The sequence below is a fragment of the Maniola jurtina genome, chromosome 18 (assembly GCF_905333055.1).
Source record: "Maniola jurtina chromosome 18, ilManJurt1.1, whole genome shotgun sequence".
NCBI lineage: Eukaryota > Metazoa > Arthropoda > Insecta > Lepidoptera > Nymphalidae > Maniola > Maniola jurtina.
The window spans coordinates 3,365,480-3,389,237 of NC_060046.1; the positions used below are offsets into that span (position 1 = coordinate 3,365,480).

The following is a 23,758-nucleotide window of genomic DNA, read 5'->3' on the forward strand; positions in this document are numbered from 1 at the left end:
AATAAATCAATGAGGGTTTATTAGCTCAAATTTAATTTATCAAGAAATTAAAAAATCCTGGTAAACATAATTTGCAATAAGTATAGCTTTCCAGCCAAGATGGATCTTTTGAGCACTCTCAGACAAGGGTTTAGGCAATAGTCTGTCACGCTGGCCGAGTGCGGATTGGTAGATTTCACACAACATTAGGGAGAACTCTCAGGCATACCTATTACCTCATAATGTATTATTTCACCGTTAAAGCTATTTGATTGCTTAAAACACACGTAATACCGATAAAATAAGGTGTGCGTGTCCGGAATCGAATCACCAACCTCCTGAATAGAAGGCCAACCAAGGCCTATGGCATAAGGCCCTCTCATTTGGAGAGGAGACCCGTGCTCAGTAGTGAGCCGGTGATGGCTTGATCATGATGTTGGTAGTGTAAATAATACAATAAAACTCAACATTTTGATAGGAAAATTGTGAAGAATGGAGCATAATATAACCGTTTCTCGAGCCATACCCGCATACTAAAGCGTCCGTATCCGACCCAAATTTTATAGGCACAATAAACGTTTCACATGGTAATGCGACCGACTAAGAAAAATTTCCGAGGAAAACTTGTAACGGGTCATCGATACTGCCATCAAGATGAAGGACAGTCCGCTATGAAGATACGGTGTTGGAAAGCACATTTATATCGCCCAAGTTTTTTTTTTTGTGATGGTCACTTAGGATTTTTCTCGACGAAAGTACAATAATATACGAGGAACTGGCGAACAAAACGGTATAATTACATGAAATAAAATTCTACGGAGGAGTGAAAAACTGGATGAAAGCTGTAATTGTACCGTTTTGATCGAAATCACAAACTTGACTCAATTTTAGCTCAGTTTTAGGTGGTTTTTGCCTGACCAAAAGTGATTTGGGCAGAAGCGTAATTATATCGTTTTGATCGCAAGCTGCTCATATAGGTTTTACTTACAATGGCAGAAATAAATGCTTTAATTTGACCAGTCAAACCATAGCATTTATTTCTGCCACTAGCAATCATTGAATTTCTGTTTATCAAATCTAGTTCTGTTAACTTGCGGGTTTAAAATATCTCATCTCGAAAAAATTAGCCTTAGTATGCCTCCAGGATATAAACATTTTAGTGCTAAAATTCATCAATAAGTCAATAAATGCATATCGATTCAGTAGAAAATACTTTTGACAATTTATGTTAGAGAATCCATTTAAAGAAATAAATCGTTTTACCTTTCGACTTGTGATTAATCTTGTATTGCTCTGATCTGGAATATAAGACATTTCCGGAACTACTTATCAAAGATCAATAGACTGATCGGCTTATATTATCAACAAGAGAAATCAAAGTTTAGCGGGTAAGCATTTGCATAGCTAGAGACCCAATTTTAGCGGTCGACTTGGCACACGCGGGGCCACTAGCATCAGAGCAACTAGCAATCTGTGATATTGTCGTATATAATATGGGGCATTGTGATCGCATTGTTTGCAATACATTGCGTGCTCAAAAATTACAACTTTACAAATTAAGTGCAACCCCATCCCTTTCAAAATAAGTTGTAATTTCATTACAGGTATTAAATTCGTGAATAAGTTGTACCTACTTAAGTACAACTCATTCACGAAGTTTCACATTATAATCATGGATAAAAGGAATAAAACAGAACAAGAAGAAAAAAAATCACTCGATCAGGCTATGGCCCATAAGGGGTAGTAGCGCTAAGGATAGACAAAACATAATGTAACCTGTATTGCTTAACCATAGACAAAAGGGGATATCTGCTCTATGCGCCTAATAGATAAGCAATTTCAACCGCTAATCGAAATATCGAACGGTGATCGAGAGCATTTGCATTGCTAAAGAGGTCCAAATTTGTCGGTTGACTGTACTCATGCAGCGCCGTTGAAGCGGTTAGCAATCAATGATAGGTCAGTATGCGAGATTATCATCCTGATGTACACGTTAACATGAATTATGTATTCCAGTATTTCCAGCACAATGGCCTTAAATGAGAAACCAATTTACGGTAGATTATAAGGGCTGCAACTATTAAGTAACACATTGACTCATCCCACTTCTGATATCGGAGATTGATCAGTAGGTTTGGCACAAATATTGGTACGAATACGGTCCAATAAATGACGAGGCTCAAACAGGTTGGACCAATTGGCCCAAATGTTGGCACGACTATGTTCTAAGACGATGCCCGCGACTTCATCCGGAACTTTTTCATCTGATTTTCCTAGATAAAAAGTAGCCCATGTCCGTCGCTGGGATGCAAAGCTATCTCTGTACTAAACGTCAAACTAGGTTAAATAGATGGGCCGTAAAAATGTAACAGAGATATGTACAGAGAGACAGTCAGACACCCTTTCACGTATATAAGTTTGTGATATAATAAACTAGGGACCACCGGGCTTCGCACGGGTGTCAATTTTTTCAATTTAATTCACTACTAACCTCACACCGGTAGTTTATTTTTACAAATGTTCGTAAGTTAGGTAATGTTAACGTTCTTAGATAAATAATTTTTTGGTGAAACTGAAAAGCGTATGAACATCCGTAAATAATGATTATGTCCGTTTCTGAGATTACCCCGAACAAATACAAACTCAGCACGGTAGGGGACTTTAATTTATAATAAATATAATATACAGTGATAATGGATAAATTGTGTATCATTATTATGCATTACCAAAGAGGCTCAGATTGGTTGATCGACTTGGCACAAATGTTGGCACGAATACGGCCCATTGAGCAGTTGGCAATCAATGATCGGCCCGTATTCGAGATTATCTTCATGGCGTCGACGTTAACGTGAATTACGTATTCGAGCACAATGGCCCTAAATGAGAAGCCAATCAACGACATAAGGGTTGTCACGTTCTTAATTTTTACTATAAATACTATATTACGCGCTGTCAATGAGCAATTAGCCAGCGTGGTGGAATATAACTCTTTCTCATTCTGAGACCTGTTCTCAGTAGTGGGCCGGCGATGAAATGAAATAATGATAATAGTAAAATAACTCAAGAATAACTTTAGTAAACAACGCCACATATTCACAACGTAAACTTATTTTAAAACTATAAATAAACTGATACCAGTGATAAATGCCTTCAGATTATTCTTGATACATCATCAAGAATAATCTGAAGGCATTTAGCCTTACGCCCTGTGGTTAAAGTTTTGCGCAATCTTATAATATCTACTCATGTTTCTAAAAACTTATTTTCTAAAAAAGGGGTGGATAACGCTCTGACAGATGACAGAAATTAGTGCAAGAAGACATGCTGTGCCGACCCCCATCGGATAAGGACAAGAAGGTGATATTTCTGAAAAAAATCTTTCATGAAAATGACAAGTTGACAACCCTATCCTGAAACTCTTAACCCAACACGCAACGTTAACGACAGGCCTGTGACGTGACAACAAACCAGATCGATTTGCATAAATATGTTGCCATCGATTACGCACATTTTGTACAGGGAAACGGCCGCGTCATATATTATGAGAGGCTGCCGAACAAAACGGTATAATTACACTTGTAATCAAAATACTGTCTGTTTCAATCCGCACGATTTTGGCTGTCTGAATACAAACCTACGCTTATTTTCAAGCTAAACAGGATGAAGCTGTGTTAAAATTGAATAAAAAAAATAAAAGTGATTTCTAAGAACTTATCTAATAATAATAATAAATAATAAATAGGCTTTATTGCTTTCTTATTGCTAGTTACATAAACATGTGTTATAATATAGCAAACATACATATTATAGCAAAACGGCCTACAACTTTATTAAAATTGAATCTAAAGTTCGTGATTTCGATCAAAAACGGTACAATTACAGTGTTTTAGTATATTTCCTTTCAGTTTCTTGCTTCTTTTGTAAAATTTCGTGCAATTAGTAAATTACAAGCGTTTTTTTCGCATGCTCCTCATATAATTTTTATAATTATACAAGGTGATAGGGCCAGCGCGTACTGGTAGAGTGGAGTAAAAGCGAGTATTTTTAATAATAACGAAAATTCAGCGTAATGTGTATCGTTGAAATAGTTAGACAAAACACGCAGAAGCATCAAAGGCTCGCTAAGCACGTGGCTAGGTGTACCTGGGAGCACCGCCCACTATTACCTTAAGCCAACGTAAAAAAAAAAAAACTTAGTTTTAATTTGTTATCAAGAAAGACGATACGCCCTGGCTCCATTCCACTATGTCGGTGTGTGTTGTGCCTAAGAGCTAAGAGCTATATCAAAGTTCAAAGTTCAAACCAACACAGCGCCACTTATTCCATGACGTGAGCGTTGAGTGAGACTACTGGAAGCAGGAAGTAACCATACCTGGAAAGAAAAAAGTAAAATAAATACATATTCTTAACCTTAAACAAGTAATTAAAAAAAACTGATTGCGGTCAGCATCAGGTCTAGTTTCAAAGGACAATGGAAATAGACCCACATAAATTAATAATTTTAAAGATTTTTTTACATTTGAAAATTCAGCCATATTGATTTTTTCCAAAAAAAATTATAGCCAATGTCACTCGGGATGATGTAAGTATCCTAACTATACGCCATTAAAATCTACATCCAAATCTGTTCAGGCATTTAGACTTTATGATGGAATTAGGAAACGCAAATACATACATCGATCCAGCACATATTACACTCAACACAAAATTTCGTATCGAGAAAAATTGCTTTTAAAAGAATAAGTCGAATTTTTTTCTTAAATTGATATAAATGGAAAAGAGCCTTTTGTGGCGCTTTTAATTTTAGAAGTATTTAATTAGTTTCGTATCCGTAGACATAAAATTGAACCATATTATGGTTTTAATTAATCCTTGATAAATAACAAGTTAAACCACTATTATCGTTTTTAATTAACATTTAGCGAATGCAAATAAAACACGCATAATATATAATTAACATTTGTTCAAACAAGCAAATGAGAAAGTAAGGTCGAAGACGCCGCAGTATTTCAAAGAGGCTTCACATGACGAGGTGGCCGAGAGGTTAAGGCGTTGGACTGCTAATCCAATGTGCTCTGCACGCGTGGGTTCGAATCCCATCCTCGTCGATATGTTTTTCTTTTAATTTTCTTTCTTAATTTTTTTAATAATTTCATAGTTAATTCCATTTTTGGTAGTATCCTTAAATTTTTTTTGAATAAAAAATGCATTAGGAAGGTATATAATTATAATATTATTTATGGCTTTGGTCACAACTGCAGTAACTACTCGTACATTATTGTCGATATCACGGGAGAGCAGTTCAAAGTTCAGTTATAACTAGATTGAGGGATCGGTTCGATCCTGAATCGACGATATGTCAAATATTAGGCCATGGCATAGCCTAATATTTGATATGTGTGTGTGACGTGAAATCATAGAAAAATAGGGGTACCTTTACGAGCGTCAAATGTAGGTACTAACATTTGACGCCTGCCAGTGACCTCGAAGCCTTGACGTTTCGTTTAAAGTTCCCAACTATCATGAATTAGTGTGCTAGTACAAAAATAATCGATAATTTGAATAAAGTTTAACATCTGGCCGAGAGTTGTGTCTAAATTGTATTAAAATTATCTTTTATGTTATTTTAGTGCTACTACATCACTATTAGTATTTTTAGTCATATTTAATTAAACTATAAACATCTCTCCTGTAAAGTCAACAAACTACACAAGAATAATTATTTTTGAGCAATGGTAAACTAAGCCATCGTAATGTAAAAAGAAAAATTTGAAAAAAAAAAGAAATATAAATTCAGTTGATTCTTTTTGGCCTATAATTAGAAAAAAACCTAAAAAGTTACCAAGACTACATAAGTAGTTGATGTAACCATTCAAGTTAGTCTGCTATACCATCTTCCCACTAGATCCCCCAGGCATAATATTATTGTTTCTGATTGTTTTCGTCTTATTAACGCCAGTCGCCAAGCCACGAACTGTTTAGAAGCCAAATTGGTGCTCTATTATGATAAGAATAGCGGCACCTCCGCATTGTAAGAACCTTTAATTACCATCTAAACAAACAATGCTTGCCTTGATCTGACACCGTGCTTATAATATAAACGCCTATTAGTATATTGTAATAGACTTAACACTGGAATTTATAGACTCCTTTAGGGGACCATTCAGATGACATGTGTTATATTCAACATTAAGAGGGCTCTCTCCGTCACTCGTTTCATACAATCGTAGTTCCAATTTCATTTGAATATTAAGCAACCAAAGTCCATGAAATTTTACAGACATATTCTAGAAACTAATATCTATGTCTGTGGTTTACAAGATTTCTATTAAAATATTCGGTTTCAAAGTTACGCGGTCTTAAAAAATTTCATACAAATCTTTGAGCCCCTGTAATTTTAACACCACAGACACAGATATTAGTTTCTAGAATATGTCTGCAAAATTTCATAGACTTTGGTTGCTTAATATTCAAATGAAATTGGAACTACAATTGTATGAAACGAGTGACGGAGAGAGCCCTCTTAAGGCGTCGTCCTTATTGGCAACGTTCGTACGATGGCACGATGGCGTTTTTGTCGCACGATGAATTCAAACACACGGATTTCTTCAGACTATGACACCTGTCGTCTGAACAGTCAAGGAGCTCCTAACTTAACTATTATATGAATTCTAGTGTTATATCTACTACTTAACACACACTTTACAGAGAGGATATGGAGGAGAAGGAGGATGGATTTTGTACCACAGTTACTACTGTAACTGTGCTAGTACTGTGTATATTTTGTATACCTAGTGTCTAACTATTTAGTCATCTGTCTTTTCACGGTTCAATCTTTAAACCGATCTTGACCAAAGGCACAGAGATATCTTGCATCCTGAAAACTGTACAAATTTTATTCATCCCGAAAATATGGATTCTGCGGATTATTATTACAAAACTTGATTTCATGGGATAAAGCTATAATAGGCGAACCGCTTAACTGGGACGTCTCGTGGGGCAGTGACCTTGAATTCCTTGGTTTTTGATTTCCTTGACGTACAATCACAACACCATTGTTGTGATTTTACGCCAACGTAAAACTGACTGTTACCCTCCTGGACACTCTCAACTTTACGAGCTATGTCAGTGAAACGATATACATACTTACTTAGAAATGTCTTTGAAGTTTCAATAATGAAAGGGAGCTTTAAGACGCAGCCACGGCCCAATAATTTTCTTTAAATTAAGCCAACAAGTTCACTGGATGTTCATTGTTTGTTTTTATTAGATTCCCCTTGTAAGAGCGCCACTCAGGATAAATTGAGTGAGATAAGTAACCTTTTAAGTTATAAAGCCTAATTGCCTACCGCAGTTGTTGAGGCTTGCGTATAATTTGATTGTGAGACTTCCTACGATATTCCGTACAATTTATACCTATTGATCTGTTAAAGAATGATGTTGTTTGAATTTGACCAAAGCACTGAAATGGAAATATTATACAAGTAGGTACGCTGGAAGAGGTGTGCCATACAAAATCTCACCTGGTGGTAAGTGATGGTGATGCAGTCCAAGATGGAAGCGGGCTAACCTGGAAGGGGTATGGCAATTTTCATTAAACCCATACGCCTTTGGTTTCGAAACGGCATCGTACCGGAACGCTAAATCGCTTGGCGGTACGGCTTTGCCAGTAGGGTGGTAACTAGCCATGACCGAAGCCTCCCACCAGACCATACCAGAAATTTAGAACTTCATGGCAACTTCAAGGCAAGCGCGCTCCATCTTAGGCTGCATCATCACTTGCTAGAAGGTCTGATTGCAGCCAAGCGCTAGTCTATAAATTAAAAAAGAAATGACCGACCTTTTTTGTGCCGATTTGAAGCGCCCAGGAATTAAAATTGACTCTTTAGACAGACTGGGGCAGCTTCAAAATGGACGATAGATAAGGATAGGGGGGAACGTAGAAAGAAGGTTTCAAAATACATAGTTGCCCTACTGACCTGTCTGGCAATACGTTTTTAACAGTCCTTTCTAACTACATGAAATACTACATGAAATACCTACTACATTTATATTTCATAGCTAAAGTTCTCTGCAAAGTTCGTTATCTACAGTACAATTAAAACTTACAGATAAAACCTGATCCTGGGCCATTAAACGCCGCGCTGTAATTAAGTTTGTCGCGGAAATTACCACACGCTATGTTCACAGTTTACACAGCTTAGCTATCATACAGTTTAGGAGACATGTGCTATGTTAATCCTAATATGTTAGATAGAAACATTTTTATGGTTTCCATATTATATGTAAAACAAAAATGTTTCTATTTATGACTTTGAAATCTATATTAAATCCAAACGATTTGCCCCAAACCGGTTTCATTAGAAAGGCGATAATGCGAAGATGGGTTTAAACCACTAAAATAATGCATTCGACACATTTTTTTAGTGGAGTAGCACTAAAAAAAGCTAGGTTTGCTTCCATCCACAGTCATTCACACTAGCCTAGCTACCTACCCTAGCTTCGTCGATGCTTGTATATTATCACACTATCACACTCACACTAATATTACAAAGGCGAAAGTTTGTGTGTATGTGTGTGTGTGTGTATGTTTGTTACTCTTCACGAAAAAAACACTGAATGGATTTGGCTGAAATTCGGAATGGAGATAGATAATATCCTGGATTAGCACATAGGCTACTTTTATCCCGGAAAATCAAAGAGTTCCCACGGGATTTCAAAAAACCTAGTAGTAAGCTAGTTTCCTATATTGTTTAACTTTAAATTTTTCCTTAGAAAAAAATTCCTTTATTTTCCGTAGATGAAAAATCCGGCCTAAATTGGTCAAATCAATCATAACATCGGAATCCAACCTTTATATAGTACTACTGCTATCTACAGTCGTTTCCCGAACTGTATAATCGCTTAACTACGATAATCATTTATTAGTAACGACACTTATCGTGGGAAAATTACTTATCTACACGCTACATCCACAGTTTATTTACACATGACAGTTTCAACATGAAAACGGCAGTCACTATTTAATTTCTAAAGAGTTATTAAAGCTCAATAATTATAGGTAAGTACTCGTAAATATAATTACCTATGATAGTTTTGATAGATAATATTGATGAGTATCAGTATTTTATTGCAACTAAAAAATTTAGATAATTTTAAATCCTTTGCAATATGAAAATGTTGTGCTATGTATTGGTACTATCCCAAGCTATAGCTATTTAATTCCTCGACAGTAGACAGTGAGCAAAACCGCCTTCCACACCAATTGGTGACGACGACAGTGTCAAGTTCTAACAACGATCTAAATCACTTGGTGACTAAGATCTTTATATTGCGTGCTTTGTTGCAAATCTTAAGTATATGCTCTTTAAAATTCAAAATTCAAAATATTTTTATTCAATTAAACTTTTACAAGTGCTTTTGAATCGTCAAAATAATCTACCACTGGTTCGGAGTGCTGCTCCTACTGAGAAGAACCAGCAAGAAACTCGGCGGTTGCTCTTTTCAAGTATTTAATTTACAATAATATGCCACATCAATAAGTATATCTTATGTATTTATAAGTAGATCTCAGCCTAACACCCATATTCCAAGTCGTATCATCATGATTTCCTCGTCTCGGCAAAACCTCGCTGAAACATTTTCATATTCTGGAGTCCGGCTCTCATTATAGACTAGCAAACGGTGTAAAAAAAAGTGACAACGTTAAATTACTATAATTATGTACCTAACATCCTACCTACTCATCTATAAAGTATAAATAAAATCTAATCCCAATATACCTAATATTATAAATTTGAAAGTGTGGATGTTTGTTACTCAATCACGCAAAAGCTACTGGACGGATTTCGATAAAATTTGGAATGGAGATAGATTATACCTTGGATTAACACATAGGTTACTTTTTATCTCGGAAAATCAAAGAGTTCCCGCGGGATTTTGAATAACGTAAATCCACGCGGACTAAGTCGCGGGCATCAGCTAGCTGCTAGTCCATCATAATTCCTAACCTATTTCAGTATGCATGGAACACGTTACAGGCAAAATAACATCGAGCACCTATTCGCACGCAGGTACCAGCGCTGCGTACTATTTAGCACCTGTTATTTCACACGCTACTATGTACCCCATATACCGGTATGAATAAGTAATATAATCGGTTACCGGTATATACCGTATACGTGCAAATAATAGAACCGACTGAATTAAACCGTTGGAGTGTACGTGAATAATAAATTTGTTACCGAAATTCTCTTTATTTATTTTTTTCTGCTCTACAAAAAGCATTTATTTCACGCGATCATATTTCATTACACTTATCAATGTAGACTGAGAGATAGTGGACAATTAGTTGCCGCCAAAGTCTCTTACACCGATAGATACAAAAATAACTCAACAAAACTCTTTTCAGCAGGAAGAAAATGACTTAAGAATTTAGTCCGCTTATGTAATTAGTTTTATATTATTTATTAATAGTGGAGTCGTCTGCCACAAGTACTAGTAGCAATACTAGGCACTTACTGGGATGGATCCAATTTCTATGTGTTCTATGTAAAATTGTTTTAACGAAATAAATATTTTTGTATTTTGTTTTTGTATTTTGTATTATGCTGTTTACCTATAAAGTAAAATATCAAATTACAAAACAGAACGCTACTTAAACGAAAAAAAAAACATTGCTTTGTTAATACACCCACTTTGCCATTTTGTTGTCACAGGCTGTATAATATAAAAGCAATTAAATGAGGAGGCTTAGATTAAATTTCTAAAAATCTATTTATTAAAAAAAATGGGGTCTACGTAACAGAAGGGACTTAGTGCAGAATTTCCAGTTTCTACGCGGTTTGAGCTACACATTGACATTATGTCAATCAGTCAGTTTATCCTTTCAAAAGATAAAAATGTGGCTGAAAGTAATTGAAAACATACACAAACAAATCGACCACCAGCTCAAAGACTATTAGAGATAAGCAATAAATAACGTTTTTCGCGTAAAAGAAATTTATTTTCGCGTTTTAAGAGGGGTCTCTCCGTCACTCGCTTCATACGAACGTAGTTCCAATTTCATTTGAATATTAAGCAACCAAAGACCATGAAATTTTGCAGACATATTCTAGAAACTAATATCTATGTCTGTGGTTTTCCAGATTTCTGTTAAAATATTCGGTTTCAAAGGTACGCGGTCTTAAAAATTTACATACAAATCTTTGAGCCCTTGTAATTTTAAAACTACATATTTTTAGAAAAATCTAAAACACCACAGACACAGATATTACTTTCTAGAATATGTCTGCAAAATTTCATGGACTTTGGTTGCTTAATATTCAAATGAAATTGGAACTACGATTGTATGAAGCGAGTGACGGAGAGAGCCCTGTTAATGTTACATACCTACATTACAATAATATAATATAGAGTGGTTCTTCGAAGTGATATTTCTTGAGAAGACTTCGGTATTCTGTTAACATTAAATCATTTTTTTGGTAATAAATAATGTACTAAAAGAACTCCCCTTGGAACATAAAATGGCAATAATAAAAAATGTCCTAAAAGCTTAGAATTTCGAATCTCACTGCTCTAAAGCAAAAGGTTGGTAAAACCACCGTAGTTTTGTCCGAATCCTTAGGTATTCCTTTGGACTGTTATCATGCCCATTCCTGATAAGTTGGGTAGGAATTGGAAGGATTCTCCCTATCAACTTATCGTTAGGGACGTTCTTTCAAAACCGCACTTACTGTTTTTAAATTTAATGTAATTTAGTGTAATTTTTAAATAAAAATGGAAAAAATGGCCCTGTTTTTTAAAAAAAAGATCTTCACTAGTTAGGTATTAGCGAAATTGTTTTCTTCAAACTTCAATTATTCAAAAGTTTACGTATCTTTAACCTAGATACTAAAGTGACCCCATTAACAATTTATTTGTTTTGAAGGAGTTGTTCTGAAATAACAAGTAAGATTTATTAGTTTAAATTACATTACCAGAGATTTTACTTAGTAGAATATTCATTAGTTAAGTTATTTGAACTTCGGAATAATATCTAAACCTAACAGAGACTAAGAATACCCGGCATATGCTAGAACTAAGAAGTCTACTGTAACGAAGTAACTAGGTCATAGCACCATCTTGGGAATTAGTTTAGATGGAGATAGCTTCTTGTAATGCCTTCGAGCGTAATTGAAGCCGAAATTCAGTTACGCGACATGCGCTTGGGTAAATATTAAAGCGAGCCTAAACCAAACTGCGAAATGTAGGTGTTACAGACAATACCCGCAGGGTGTGCGAAGTGAACATTGCCCAGGAAATGTCAACTTTGCCTCTGGACCACAGTTCACGACAGTTAGGGAACTTTAACAAAACGTCGACGACACAGGCGTCAAGTGTTAGTACATTTGACGCAGGTAGTACTAAGGTGGCCCTATTTTTCTATGATTTCACGCTACCATAGCAAAGTGCATGCAAGCAAAGCAAAAGACGTATGGAGCAGAAACGTGGACACTGACAGTTGGCCTCGTCCACAAACTAAAGGTCGCTCAGCGCACTATGGAGCGAGCTATGTTGGGTATCACCCTCAGGGATAAAATCCGGAACGAGGAAATTCGCAGAAGAACAAAAGCGACCGACATAGCTCAAAGGATTAGCAAGCTGAAGTGGCAATGGGCAGGTCATGTCTGTCGCAGAACCGACGGCCGATGGGGCAGACGTGTTCTGGAGTGGAGACCGCGTACCGGTAAGCGCAGTGTGGGACGACCTCCTGCCCGCTGGACCGATGACCTGAAGAGGGTGGCGGGGAGCGGGTGGATGAGGAAGGCGGAGGACCGTGTTTGGTGGCGCGCTCTTGGAAAGGCCTATGTCCAGCAGTGGACGCATACAGGCTGATGGATGGATGGATGGATAGCAAAGTGAACTAGAGTGAGTGAGCTCTCGATTTGATTCTGAATCGGCGATATGTCAAATATTAGGCTTTGGTGACGTAAAATCATTTAAAAATAGGGCTACTATAAGCCTTCGTTAAGAGGGCTCTCTCCGTCACTCGTTTCATACAATCGTAGTTCCAATTTCATTTGAATATTAAGCAACCAAAGTCCATGAAATTTTGCAGACATATTCTAGAAACTAATATCTATGTCTGTGGTTTTCCAGATTTCTGTTAAAATATTCGGTTTTAAAGTTACGCGGTCTTAAAATTTTTCATACAAATCTTTGAGCACCTGTAATTTTAAAACTACATATTTTTAGAAAAATCTAAAACACCACAGACACAGATATTAGTTTCTAGAATATGTCTGCAAAATTTCATGGACTTTGGTTGCTTAATATTCAAATGAAATTGGAACTACGATTGTATGAAACGAGTGGAAACGAGTGACGGAGAGAGCCCTGTTAAATGTACTAACATTAGACGCCTGAAAGAGACGTTGTAGCCTCGACGTTTTGTTAGAAGTTCCCTAACTGTCGTGAACTGTGACCATAGCCTTACATTTAACATATCATCAATTCAGGATCAAATCGAGGCAGGGTTCCCCCAATCTAGCTCAATCTGTCTGGGCGGAGTTCTCTAATATCAATAAGAGCGCCATACACAGGCTTTTATGATTGGCCGCTGCTGTGACTACATAAAAAACAACAACCTTCCTTTTATTATCATACTAGCTGACGCCCGCGACTTCGTCCGCGTAGATTTAGGTTTTTCGAAATCCCGTGGGAACTCGTTGGTTTTCCGGGATAAAAAGTAGCCTATGTGCTAATCCAGGATATTATCTACCTCCATTCCGAATTTCAGCCAAATCCGTCCAGTAGTTTTTGCGTGAAGGAGTAACAAACATACACACACACACACACACACACACACATACAAACTTTCGCCTTTATAATATTAGTGTGATTTGAACCGTTTTAGCAGTCACGAATCAGTTGCAACACATCCACTGACTGCTATTTGATGACTGCTTTTTTGATGAGTATTATTTCCCGGGCAATATTGACTTTATTCACCTTGCGAAAATACCCGTAACATCCAAAGAAGGTCTATATCTTGGGATATCGTTCTGGTAAACTTTAAAGTTACCAGCCTAGAAGCGATATTGAAATTGGGTTGATCGAATAAATTGCCGATTGAGTTTCCAATTGGTAGGAATTTTCAGAAAACTTATCTCGAAGCATTACTTATATGTATTAAAGACTAGCTGATGCCCGCGACTTCGTTCGCGTGGATGTAGGTTTTTTAAAATTCCCGTGGGAGCTCTTTGATTTTACGGGATAAAAAGTAGCCTATGTGCTAATCCAGGGTATAATCTATCTCCATTCTGAATTTCAGCTCGATCCGTCCAGTAGTTTTTGCGTGAAGGAGTAACAAACATACACACACACACACACACACACACACATACAAACTTTCTCCTTTATAATATTAGTGTGATTTATTTATTTATTTATTTATTTATTGTATTTACAATATTCTACAACTATTTACATTGTATTCTTAGCGCCCTGAAGTCTTGGCGACTTGTCTGGGCGCTGCACATTCCTCTAAAAATTAACTGTGTGATATACGGGTGAGACTACTCAGTACACTCAATACAATAATGTCTGCCAATCCGCACTTGCCTATTGTGGTAGACTTATCCAAACTGACTGACTTTGGCTGTGGATGTATGGACGAACTCGAGCTTCAAGGCAGTTGAGATTCATTTTGCGCTTCGTTGTCTTCCAGTGTACACGTAGGTATCCGGTATATTACGTCCATTTCCATTCGACGGTCAATGAGGTCAGGTCATATTTGCTAGTCAGGCCTAGTCTTGTACCTACAATCATTGTTTTCTGTGTTCTTATCATTAATATGTCAGCAACTTAAAGGCAATTAATTTATGATTTATTTTATTTATTTGTTTCATTGTTTAAGGTTTTCTTTTTGGTGTATACTCCAAAAAGAATTTAAGGACAAATGAACACACTTAATCACTTTATAAATAATCGTTTTTATTATATCCCAAGCATTACAACAAGTTTCATAAAACAATACAATAAAAAAAGGTTGCCCTAATAAAAATCTGCCCGAACGACGGTAACTACAAAAGTTTGTAATTAAAAATTGTGCTTTGTTCTAAACTTAAACGACAACGAGCGACTTGGAGTATTCAGGCTACCAGACCTTTATCTTAGTTAAATACTACAAAACAGATTTCAATTTAAACCGTTTTAGTTCCTAAGATTATTGAACACAGAGTTCAAATTCGTCTGCAAAAGTTTTCTCAACAATTCCCATAATATAATGTAGGTCTGTTTCCACACGTGGCAGAAGAAATCGTGTAAATTAGTTTTGTGTTTAGAAATTGCGCCAACAAAGAAAATTCCACTTCTGATTATTTAAATAAACATTAAATAATGCTCCTTTGTATTATATACGAGCTGAGTTTACGAGTAAATAATATCAGGGTTTGCTTTGCGTCTATTTATTTTCCTAAGCTGATTAAAAAAGGTAATCAGGTTGCTTTCCTCTGAAACGCGTAAGCGACGTGCAACGCAGAGCACTTAGGACGTTCGAACTGCGAAAGTATAAGTTTACAGGCGGAGGACTGCTAGCCGACGCGCGACAGCGGGATTGCAGTTTGGATGCCGTTAGGACGCCTTCAAGTTTGCCGCAAAGGGCCGCGCGGAGGCAGCGCGGCTGTAGCGCTACACCCGCGTTGCGGCCGCGCATCAAGTTCCGCGATTTTGATTTATCCATACTAATATGTATTATAAATGCGAATGTGTCTGTCTGTCCGTCTATCTGCTACCTTTTCACGGCCCAACAGTTTAACCGATTCTGACGAAATTTGGTACAGGGTTAGCTTATATCCCGGGGACGGACAAGGGCTACTTTTTATCCCGGATAATCAAAGAGTTCCCACGGGATTCCCAAAAACCCATCCGCTTAACTGATTTGTATGAAATTTGGTACCGAGGTAGCTTGCGTCCCTGTAATTAACATAGGCACCTTTTTATCCCGGAAAATCAAACAGTTCCCACGGGATCTTTAAAAATCTTAATCCACGCGAACGAAGTTGCGGGCATCCTCTAGTATGAATGAGCGGCCGCAGGCGCCCTTATTGTGCAGATTCTTTGGTCACATATCAAGACGCAAGTACAACGCGACGCATACGTAAACTTAACACTAAAACTACGAAGGTTCCAAACGCGCCCAGATCTGAGAAGAGTCTAGGTATAGTGCATGAGGTAAGTAGATACATCCCGCTGATATACAGTCGGACAGATAGACGGACGGACAGCGAGGATTAGTAATAGGGTCCCGTTGGCAACCTTCAGTTAGGGAACTCTAAAAAGGAGAACATTCTATAGACGAGCGAGGAGAAATGATTTTGTGGACAAGTGTAAATTAAAAATTCATAACACCCCCGACAAGTGAAGGTTACAGTTACTAGAAAAGAGCTTATAACTTACAAACGGCTGAACCGATTTTCTAGGATTATAGCTAAGAACACTCTCGATCAAGCCACCAAAAAAAACTAAATTTAAATCGGTTCATTAGTTTAGTTTAGGAGCTACGATGCCACAGACAGATACACAGATACACACGTCAAACTTATAACACCCCTCTTTTTGGGTCGAGGGTTGTAAATGAGGGTTTGTCCTCCATTTGGATATCATATGGCTACTCTAGCCATACACCGCTCACTCCAAGTCCTCGGTCAAAACCCCAAGAGGAAAGGTCCGGGGCTTACTTCCGTCCCGACCCTGGGACCGCCTTTATTATGACTTTATTTAGCACAATGAAAATCATATTCAACGTCGCACATAACGTATACACATGATAAATGAACCGCAAAGGGTACGGTACAGTCCCTGGGAACATCTGATATCATCAAAGATACCGGTATGGGAAAAACCGGCCTAGTGCGAGTCGGATTCACACACGAAGGGTTCCGTAGGTAGCATCGAAAAAGATAAGTACTTACCTTACTTAATACTAATTATTTATGTATTATTTTTTTTAATTTGCATGGCGGCCATCTTGAAATTCACCATCTTGATTTTTTTTATTTGTTGTTATAGTGGTAATAGAAATATCTACGCACTCTTTGAAAATTTTAATTCTCTACCTACATGAGATACAGCCCGCCGATAGACAGACAGACGGACGGATAGACAGCGGTGGTTTAGTAATAAGGTCCCGTTGGCACCCTTCGGGTAAGGAATTCTAAAAATTACTGAATTATTCTACACATAATATTATAGTTTCTGTTATTTTACTTTTTGTTGTTTCTGTTATTTTATTGTTCTTTGTTTCTGTTATTAAATTTTTTGTTAAACATTTTTTAAATCCTACTTATATTATAAATATGAAAGTATGGATATTTGAATGTTTGTTTCTCAAACACACAGAATCTGGATACAAACATACATACCCACCCACATACATACATACATAGACTGCTAAAATCATAACCCTTCCTTTTGGCTTTGCCGCGGTCGGGTAAAAAACAACTGAATTAGTAACTTAATATAGGACAAAAGTATTCCTTATGTGAAAGTCTTCGACGAGGCTTTGCAAAGTGTCGAGGGTCGGCCCGCGCTGCAGGCATCGCCGGCGCCTCCTTCGAGACACATAATGTAATATTCCGGTGAAAAGCGGACGGTGACAGGTGTTCTCGAACGGCTATGAAAAATGCGCCGCCTCGGGAACTACGTAATGGAGGCATGTGTCAACGGGTAGAGGGATAGAGTTTTCGGATTCTTTGTGCCTCGTGATAAGCTGCAAATATGCCAGATGCTCCCTGGGAAATACACTGGAACTTTTAGCTTCTCTTCATTTTTTTTCTCTCTCTCGTCTGGCTTTACACTGATAAGCCAGTGTCAAGTTTGTAGTTATTTATAAGTTAGGGAAACTATACAAGTATGGACATTTATAACATATCTAACTTGTAACACTAAGTACTACAACATACTAGGTACGTGTGTATTTCTATTACCTCAATAACAATATATTACCTCAATAAAATTATGTAATCAACAAGAGTAAATTAAAAGTTTATAACACCCCTGACAAGTGAAGGTTACAGTAAATACAAAAGAGCTGATAACTTTTAAACGGCTCAACCGATTTTCTTGGATTATAGCTAAGAACACTCTCGATCAACCTTTCAAACAAAAAAAAAACTAAATTAAAATCGATTCATTAGTTTAGGAGCTACGATGCCACAGACAGATACACAGATTTTATTTTTATTTATTTATTTATTTAAACCAAAGTATAGTTTTACATAATGTTTCCACTTGACATCCTGAAACTCTCTTGAGTTTATATGGATGTTGCACATTCCTTAAATATATTTATACACACGTCAAACTTATAACACCCCTCTTTTCAGGTCGGGGGTTAATAAATTAAACATGAATTATGCTTTTTATTTATGACAGGCATTTTACTAAAAAATCTGGCATTCCTAGCATCTTAGAGATGCATCCCTTCACTTGAATAGGGGCTGCTACGGATCTCCTCATTTATGATTTGACCATAGACATAATATAGGTTCGGTAGTTTGTACCTGCTAGTGTAGAGATCGTAAAAACGAAAAGTCGTGCCTACTAATCGTGTTTCAGTCCATACCGACCTGAGCATAATAATTCAATGATAGTAATAACAGTACGAGCAATGATAATAGACTATTGTGCGTGCAACGAACCGGAAACACGTTTCGTACTAAACAATACACTCACAGCTGTATCGTGTTTCTCTTCTGTATCATAACGACGAATATTATCACTTAGGTATCGCGTTACTAAAAATAACAATGGAATAAATTGTAGGGGCGTAACCATGGCGCAACACTTTTCCTTTGTTAGAGATAGATATCAGTTTTTATCTTTATTTTTCACGATCGTTTTTTTTTTAACATAATATTATCTAACCGTGTCTTTTCCAGTGTCAGCGGCACGAAAGTTCTCAATTTCGTAATGTCAATTGCCAATAGATAGTTATTTTATACCAGGCTGAGTTTGTTGTGGGCTCTTTTCAGACTTGGGCGCGTTTGGAACCCTAGTCACTTTAGTTTAAAGTTAACTTAATTACTTATCACAACTACATAATTGTTTGACAATCAGAAAGTGTACAATGGTACCCAATTTGAATAAATGACTTTGACTTATACCTACTTGATGTTAATAAATATAAACTATCGACCACTTGCATAAAATATGTAATAAGTCTTCTTTATTCATTATCCTTTGGGAATTTATTTCGAAAAATCCGGCCTTAATCCTGGTCTACATTATAAAGGGAAACCCTGTGCAAAATTTCAGCTTTCTAGGTCAGGTTTCAGGACTTTCCTTTTTTTACTCGACTGCACCACGCAAGAGTGGTTAAGTGTTTATCATCTATATAACATAATAAATAATTCAATCTCTTGTATATTATATCCGATCATAATATTGCCTACCAAAGTAATAGTTTTCGATATAAATCCGAAAAATGTTTATCAAACCACTTTCGTGATCAAAAGCGTGCCACATTTTAAAAATCTACTCTAAACAAAGGGAGCTTTTCCGCGAAAAAATTCGATATACCTCATCCGTAAAAGTTTGTAATTAAAAATTACGCTTTTGTTCTAAACTTTAACGACAACGAGCCACCGCTGAAAGTATTCAGAAGGCTTCCAGACCCCGACCTTTATCTTACTTAGCTATATAACAAAACATGTTAAGTTCTACTTCATACTATTTTGGACCGTGAGACTAGAATTGCAAAGCCCAAAATCCCGTAAAAATGTTTGCTTCCAGAGTTCCATTTACCGCACGTATAATGTGGAGAAGAAAATGTACAAATATGTTTTGTTACTAGATTTAACCTAAACAAAGGAACATTCTGTAGAGTATAAATACTGTTTAAGTTCATTTGATAAAAATAGGCGAGATAGACGACAAAGAAATTAATCAATAATTTATAAGAAAGGTGATAAATAATCAATATCAATGTTTTTAGGGTAAACCTAATGAATACGATAATTTCAAATTATTATCAACTCCCGTGCTAAAAGTTTATCATACTGAGGTTCATATTTTAAGAAACATCAAAGAACTTCTGGCACACCAAGTAAATAGCTAGTCAAAGCAATTTGCTCGAGTCTGGTACCTTTTGCCTCTTATATGTAGTTCTTAATAAAAGCTTCAAATTAATCCCACTGCTAGACGTCTATATTAGTAACTTTATTAGTACTTAATTAAGGTTTGTTTGTGGACATAACAATTTTATATGATATGCGCGTGTGGAAAAAGAGAATCATAGTTAAGTTTTGTATTTTCAAACATCCTGTGTAAATCCTTTTATTGTCTGGGCATTTTCAGGGATAACAAGTAGCCTAGGTACGACTTCGTCAAAATCGGTTAAGGGGATGGGCGTGAAAAGTTAACAGACAGACAGATACACTTTCTCATTTACAATATTATGTATGAATACAGACTATTTGGTTACCGGTAGAGCTTGGGTTTTTATTCTAAGGTAGAGCTTTTCTTTTTCACTTGTCCGAGTATTTTGCTATCGTAAGTTACCAAAAATATATCTACTTAATACCCTTTCCGTTGTATATATTACAAGCATATTATTGTAATAACTTTTAATATATGTGATGTTAAATATGATTCCTATTGTGTTGAATAAAGACGTAGTAAAAGGGTGTTCGGGACGGAAGGAAGCCCGGACACCGTGCCCGGACCTTCCCTGCGGGGTTTGGCCCGTGGACGTTGGCTTCGGAACGCATAATGTGCTTTATAGAAATTAATGGACGTGTAAAAGATTTGGGGAACTAGTTTGACAATATAAATGAAATAAACGCCAGACGCGACAAAATGATTTAGTTACTTTTATCCAGGTTTTCACGCCTTATAGTAAGTATACTGTAAACATCACTTACTTTAACGGTGGACGAAAACATCGTGAGGGAACCTGAATGCCATCATTGTTTTCCATAATGTTCTCAAAGGTGTGTGAAGCCTGTCTATCCGCACTTGGCCAGCGTGGTGCACTATGGCCAAAGCCTTTTTCACTCTGATAAGAGACCGTGCTCTGTAGTAAGCCGGCGATGTACCTACTCGTATAATAATATTAAGTAAGTAGATAATAACTCAAAATTTAAAAAAACCCTCCGACAAAAACCTCTATAAGAAAACTAGAAAAGAGCTGGTAGCTCTCAAATGGCTGAACCGATTTTCTTCGATTATAGCTAAGAACACTCTCGATCAAACCACCTTTCAAACAAAAAAAAAACTAAATTAAAATAGGTTCATTCGTTTACGAGCTACGATGCCACAGACACATACACATATACACACGTCAAACTTATAACACCCCTCTTTTTGGGTCGGGGGTTAGAAACAAAAACAATGTGACAAGATTATTTCATGCAATTAGCTTGTTTAAGAAACCTCTTTGTTTTTGCCCACTCACGCAATTCTTCTAATTAGTGTACAAAAATGGACACAAAAGCCCACAAACCTGATTACGCGTAGGGGGACAAAGGTTTTGTCAAAGCGGAGTAATTATGTTGGGGTGTCGTCGAATTAATCGGATTAGCGAATGTTCACGAGCTATGTGACGCATTCGCACGAACATTGTGATATTGAAATGTCACACTTGTAACAGAGCGGACAAAGAATTTCTTAGCAGGATTCCTCTGTTACGCTGTCCAAGAAACGTTACGTAGTTACTTCTATACTGTGCAGTATACAGGCCTTATAGTAAGAACAGAAATCTGGATAACCTGGCAGTGTTATTAAGATTTCTATGGTTGTACATTGCTACGGATGTCTACTTTACGCATTTTCTGTTCTGACAGACATTTTATTAGTTTTTTAAGGTGTTATCTGACTTGCGATATATTTGTGCAAGCAAGGACGTAATTTGATCACCCTGTCCCATCTTCTATCCTGCACTATCCACCACCTATGATGTCATTTGAAATTTTACCCAATAAATAGCCGTTCTACCATTTAAGTATCTTTGTACGGACGTCACTCTCACTACAATATCTCGTTCCTGATTGGCGAGTAGGGACATGTCGGCAAATGAATTTAATGCTAAGCACATCACTGTACTCCATTAGGCCGTGTTAAGTAGACCCGTGGATATTGAGCCACTGGGCCGCGTTGATTAATCATGAACTACATGGATACCTATACATTTTATCCATACTATAATAATTAATTTAACATTAACAGGTAATAAAGGTGTAAAAAGTCTAATCTAAAAGTCCAATTTGTTATGTTTTCTTCAGAATAGTGTTAGAAATCACGTCATGCATTGCCAGACACTAGAGTCGTGGCAACCCCCTGCCAGAGGACCTTAAAGTTTTAAAGTTTAAGGGTTACGGTTAGGCTTTGTACTCGGACGTAAGATTTTTTAAACCTTTATTACCTGCTACCTCCCAAAGCCACCATGATCAAAACTTCATAGCCTCTGATCGTTTCTCCCTGTGTTGGGGACAATACGCAGAGAAATTTTCAGTCTACCTATAGGTATAAAATAACGAAGGTCTGCACGCGCTGGCTCTTAGTCCATTGCGTAATATTATCGTGTACGAGTTCCAAATCCATACGCATCAAGGAACCCCAACCTTAAAGTTAAAAATAACTCTATGATATGTACATATGAAATATGTTAGCAAAAGCTTAGGACAAGACGTAGAAAGCATTCTTAGGACAAAATTTAGACATAGAAAGCTTTCAATTCTTTGTCTTTATAACAAAGAGCGGAGGACACACACGTGAAGTTTATACAATAATATTTCACACAGAGACCGGATAATGCGCTAGGAAATGTTTGAAATGTGATCCGCGAGAGGTTTATTCCTATAGGAGAAACAGGAAAAGGCACTGAGCTTTATCTCAGCTTCCGACAACATTGGATTCTAGTTAGCCTACAAACGTTTTTGTGTTTGTCTTGGGTCTGTTTTTAACCCCCGACCCAAAAAGAGGGGTGTTGTAAGTTTGACGTGTGTATCTGTATCTGTGGCATCGTAGCGCCTAAACTAATAAACCGATTTTAATTTAGTTTTTTTTTTTTGTTTGAAAGGTGGCTTAATCGAGAGTGTTCTTAATCAAAGAAAATCGGCTCAGCCGTTTGAAAGTTATCAGCTCTTTTCTAGTTACTGTAACCTTCACTTGTCGGGAGTGTGAATTTTTAATTTGCAATTGTTGTTGGTGCTTCCATAGTATTGCTTGTGCGCTAAGTTTATAAGAAGTAGGTAAGTAGCTCCTTTATTGAGTTCCGCGCCGCCAGATTCCAGCGGCTCCTTGCGACTCGTTTGATATCGTCTGTCCACTAGTGAAGAGCCCGTGCGCTGTGCTTATTAGTGCGAGATCGTTATGACGTTTGCTAGTTACCAAAAAAATTTTCAAAAGAAAAATAAAACCGACTTCAAAAACCACAAACACTAAAAAGTAAAAAATAACTTTTATTTAGCTAAACATGTAATGTACCTAGGTATGAAGTCGAGCGAGCATATTAAAACACAAGTGTAAATTAAAAATTTATAACACCCCCGACAAGTAAAGGTTACAGTAACTAGAAAAGACCGAAAAGACCTGATAACTTTCAAACGGCTGAACTGATTTTCTTGGACTATTCCGCGCCTACGATCTAAAGTATCTGAGTTTTCCAAAACATCATTTACAAATAAATAATTATGTATTTAGGCAACGTCCATCTTGACAGCTTGACATTTGTCAATTGACATAATATTAAGAACCTAACGGTTATCTAACCTTCTTTGGTACAAGAAAACTAGAA

General features: G+C 36.8%; 1 protein-coding gene and 1 non-coding gene across 5 annotated transcripts in view; one reads left to right on the plus strand and one right to left on the minus strand.

Moving 5' to 3' along the window:
• Positions 1 to 23,758, minus strand: part of LOC123874467 (furin-like protease 2) — a 317,196-nt gene that overhangs the window by 61,303 nt on the left and 232,135 nt on the right. The window lies entirely within an intron of this gene.
• On the plus strand, positions 5,006 to 5,087 carry Trnas-gcu. Its single transcript has one exon. It is a non-coding gene; the product is annotated as a tRNA-Ser (tRNA).